Genomic DNA, 5,000 nt, shown 5'->3' with positions numbered 1-5,000 from the left:
GGTGGTGGTGGTGATGATGGTGGTGGCGATGGTATGGTGGTGGTCCAAACGGTGGATCAAAGTTTCGAAGAGAAATCCCCCTAAAGTTAATTGGAGGAGTCTGTATAAATCAGGGTTACGGGAACAAAAAGACCAAAGAACGTAGAGGAACAAGCTAATTCAAAATAACAGTAATACCTCCCATATCCAAACCACCATCATTCGAACTTCGCCATTACCCGAACTTCGCCAATATCCGAACAGCCACATCTCTATTGCAAGATGAATATATGCAACGCCTGGGCAAATAACTTTGTGTGGGGGGATTTTTGAAGATGATTGAATGAAATATTCAGTCCCTTAGATGTCTGGCGTGCACACGCACACACGCACGCATTTTAGTTACAGGACGTCTGGTTACGACCTCTCCAGAAACTTTCACTGGACCCCCTATTGTGTCGGACCTCACCCACTGTCATTTGACTGAGCGCAAAAGGACACCTGCATCCTCCATTGCCAACTGCAAGTCGTCATAAGACCGATCTCATTTTTTAGTATGTTCTCCATTGCTTGTATATATCAAAGCTGTATATGAATACGGAGTATCCATGCTCAAATCGTGTATTGTACATTGTAGAAGTGAATTAAGCAGGAGATAATAGAGAATAAATTGTTTATAACCTTATAATTTGGCAACAGCCACCATTCGAATTTGTTTATAAATTTTGCACAATTGGCAATCGCCAGTGTTTTCCTCGCGTACTGATTTGAGATCAAGATCAATCGAGTCTTGGAGAGATTAAAGAGAACAAACCACAACTTCAGATACAGAATAGTTTATTACAACAACTAGCCTGGACTGTTACAAAAACTATTCTAAACTGACTGTAGGCGCCAGTGGACGCAAGTGGTGGTGGGAGGAGGAGGGGTTGATTTAGGATGATAAAATCTTCTGGCAGCAGTCAGAAGAAAATATATAAACGATTGGCAGGGCTTGATGGAGTAAAGAAAATACATGCGTCTTTGTTGTATTTCAGATTTAAGAAAAAGATGTATTATATACAATTGATATATAATATAATGCAAATATTGTGATACGTGATATATTTCTTTAAATTACTATGTTTCTAGTATTTTCTCTTGTGTACCAGAGGTGTCTAAATCATATTGTGAACAGATTATTCCCAAGTTTGATGTCCACACAATTAGTCGTGGTTGTTTTTTTCATCACCGGTGAGGAAAAATATATTCTAGTGTTCTGTCGTGACGAATTGATGTTATTTGTCGTGACTTGTTTTTTCCTTTAATGTCATATTTGTTGTTCATTATATTCGTTGTTCCTTGCTTGTTCGTTGTTTATCAGTTGTAAATCCTTCTAATGTCGTCTTTCTTGCTGTCTTCTCGTTTATAACCTGTCGCCCGTTGCTTGTCAACTGTTTATTCATTTCGTTTATAACTTGTCACCCGTTGTTTGTCAACTGTTTATTCATTTCGTTTATAACTTGTCGCCCGTTGTTTGTCAACTGTTTATTCATTTCGTTTATAACTTGTCGCCCGTTGTTTGTCAACTGTTTATTCATTTCGTTTATAACTTGTCGCCCGTTGTTTGTCAACTGTTTATTCATTTCGTTTATAACCTGTCGCCCGTGTTTGTCAACTGTTCATTCATTTCGTTTATAATTTGTCGCCCGTTGTTTGTCAACTGTTTATTCATTTCGTTTATAACTTGTCGCCCGTTGTTTGTCAACTGTTTATTCATTTCGTTTGGTTATTTTATTTTTTATTTTTATACAGTCGTACGATATTCGTTAGTCTATGAATTCATTATAGATTGTTTTTTATTAGTTAAATCTCAAGGCGACAGTTAATTTCGTTTTACAAAGCAATGCTCTTGTCAGTTGCCCCCCCTCCCCCCATATCTCGCTCTCTTTCTCGAGAGCGACTCGAGGACAGTTTCCCTAGGAGGACAATTGCCCCTTGATGTCAATTTCCTCCATTGACAATTGTAAAAAATACAAATACAAAAGGTTCAATACAGATTCGCGTATCGTCTTAAAATCTTAGATTTTGCCGATAAAGATAGTATATATAATATAAAACAACTCAGAGACTTTAGATGATTAAATTATAAATTTAGTATATATCATTCAAATGTCAACGGGGGAAATTGACATGAAGGGGTAATTATCCTAGGGGGCAATTGTCCCAGGGGGCAATTGTACCAGAGGGCAATTGACAACGGGGGAAATTGTCCTCGGGGGAAATTGTTCTGATACGCTCGAAAGTAAGTAGGGAGGATTACCATGTAGTGAAGCTGTGGGGGAAACCCATCTCCTGCTGTTGGGCGTCCTGCTGTGGGAGTGGTGTGTCTCGCTGCACCTCCTTTGACCCAAACTGTGTATCTGGGATCAGAAATGACCTCTCATCCACGAGATGCTCAGATGAGGAAGGGCGAGAAATGGATTTTGGATAAGTGTAAGTTGGGTGTGTTATTTGACTCAGCCAGCCCTATGTATGGGGAAAAGTTACTTTGATATGTTTGTATATTATTGTCATCAACCTTGATTTTTTCCCCTTTCCAGGGATCCAATACCTGGAAAATATAAAACAAAAGGCATAGTATTTTCTTTATAGAAAAGATGAAAAAAAAGAGAAATGAACATAATCTTTTCTTTATAGATCTAATTCAGGGAATAGCTGGAAATGATGGAAATGGAAATTGATGATGCAGATGACTAAAGCAAATGCTGCGAAACCACAGATCAGGATTTGCTTGGCTCGTTTTTTTTTTTTTTTTTTTTTTTTTTTCGTTTTTTTTTACCAAGCGAAGTCAAACCAACTCTTTATTGACTTTATGCCTAAAGTACCATTTACACAGTCAAACAGTTTGACAAACCCGGTTTGTCAGACAAGTGTTTCAAGTGATGTTTAACCGTGTGAATGGGGTATTTGGTCGTCAAACACGTTTCTCGAACGTGTTTGACAACCAAATACCCTATTCACACGGTCAAATATCACTTCAAACACTTGTTTGACAAACCGGGTTTGTCAAACCGTTTGGCCGTCTAAATACCCCCTAACATTCACGAAGGGAGAGATCATTAACTACACAACATTCAGCTTTCGTATCATGATTAAAGTAAGTTTTGCTATCCAAGAACTTCAAAGTATTGCGAAAAACTTTTATTTATTTATCTATTCTTTATCTATTCATTTATCTATTTACATATTTATTTGTCTATTTGTTTATTTACTTATTCATTTTTTCATTTATTTTATTTTGTTTATTCATCTATTTATCAATTAATTGATCAATTTATCTATTTATTCCTTCATCTATTTATTTATATATTTATATTTTATTTATCTATTTACCTGTTTATTTGTTTATTCATTTGTTTATTAATTGATTTATTCATCTATTTATTTATTTAGTTGTATATATATTTATTTATTAATTATTTCTTAGATTGTCCGTATTCCCACCTTTAGAAGAGATTTCTAAATAGCAGAATTACGTAGGTAAGGTCACATGTTCTACTATACTCTGTTTCAACACTTCATAGAAAGAGTTTGATTTGCTTACATATATGGCAACACCAGCTGATGGCCCAAACTTGTTGCCATATAAGCGAGTCTTGTTTTTTCTCAGACCTACTGAAACTCTCTCTCTCTCTCTCTCTCTCTCTCTCTCTCTCTCTCTCTCTCTCTCTCTCTCTCTCTCTCTCTCTCTCTCTCTCTCTCTCTCTTCCTTCTTCTCTTCTTCATATTTTCTTCTTCTTTCACTTTCTCCTCCCCCTCCTCCTCCTCCTCTCCTCCTCCTCCTCCCCCTCCTTCTCCCCTCCTCCTCCTCCTCCTCTCCCCCCCCACCTCCTTCCGGTCCCATTTTCCAGATTTGGTGTCACGTTTTTTAACTCTTCAGATTGCAAATCTGATCGCAAAGCGTAGTTGCCAGGGTGTTGGCACTTTGATGACAGACTACCGAGGCGGAATCGAATCCAACATCTGCTCATTTCCTCCAAAAGAAGTGGCAAAGATAGAACAAGAAAAGAAACATGATAATCATGACTAATTACTGTGATGTTATATGATCAAACGTCAGGGAGAACAAAGGGAGGGTGAAAAATGAATAAGAAATGAGTATTATCGTCATGATTAATTACTGTGATGTAATATGATCAAACGTCTGCTTTTAATTCTCCCCTTAGGGAAAAAAAAAATCTGGAAACGTACTATTGGAAAACAGCGGCAAGAAGAGTTCTGGAAAGAAAACGCGTCACTGGCTGTGAATCCTTTCCAAAATGTATTTGATCTCTCTCTCTCTTTTCCATGAATGTGTAAGCACCGCCTCTTCCTCCTCCTCCTCCTCCTCCTCCTCTTCTTCTTCTTCTTCCTCCTCCTCCCCTACTCTTTTATACTCCTCCAATTTCCTCCTCCTCTTTTATCCTGTGTCATCATTTTTCTTCTTCCTCCTCCTGTTTTTTTTCTCCACCACCATCCTCTTCCTCCTCCTCCTCCTTCATCCTCCATCATTTTCCTTCTTCCTCCTGTTTATTTTCCACCACCATTCTCTTCCTCCTCCTCCTTTTCCTCCTCCTCCTCCTTTATACTCCTCCAATCTTCTTCTCCTTCATCCTCCATCATTTTCCTTCTTCCTCCTGTTTTTTCCACCACCATCCTCTTCCTCCTCCTCCTTCATACTCCTCCAATCTCCTCCTCCTTTATCCTCCATCATTTTCCTTCTTCCTCCTCCTGTTTCTTCCTCCACCACCATCCTCTTTCTTCTCTTCCTCCTCCTCTTCGTTGTCTTCTTCCTCCTCTTCGTTGTCTTCCTCCTTCTCCTCCCTCTTCCATCCTCTTCCTTATGTTCCTCTTTCTCCTGCTCCTTCTCTTCCTCCTCCTTCTTTTCTTCGTCCTCATCCTTCCTCCTCTCCCTCCTCATTCTTGTCTTCATCCTCTTTCTCCTCATTCTTATCTTCATCCCTTTCCTTCTCCTCCTCTTCCTCGCTCTACTATTTCCT

This window comes from Oratosquilla oratoria, chromosome 44 (assembly GCF_046742065.1).
Source record: "Oratosquilla oratoria isolate Oo_2021 chromosome 44, ASM4674206v1, whole genome shotgun sequence".
Lineage (NCBI taxonomy): Eukaryota > Metazoa > Arthropoda > Malacostraca > Stomatopoda > Squillidae > Oratosquilla > Oratosquilla oratoria.
The sequence above is the reverse complement of the archived record's forward strand: the minus strand, read 5'-3'. Positions refer to the sequence as shown.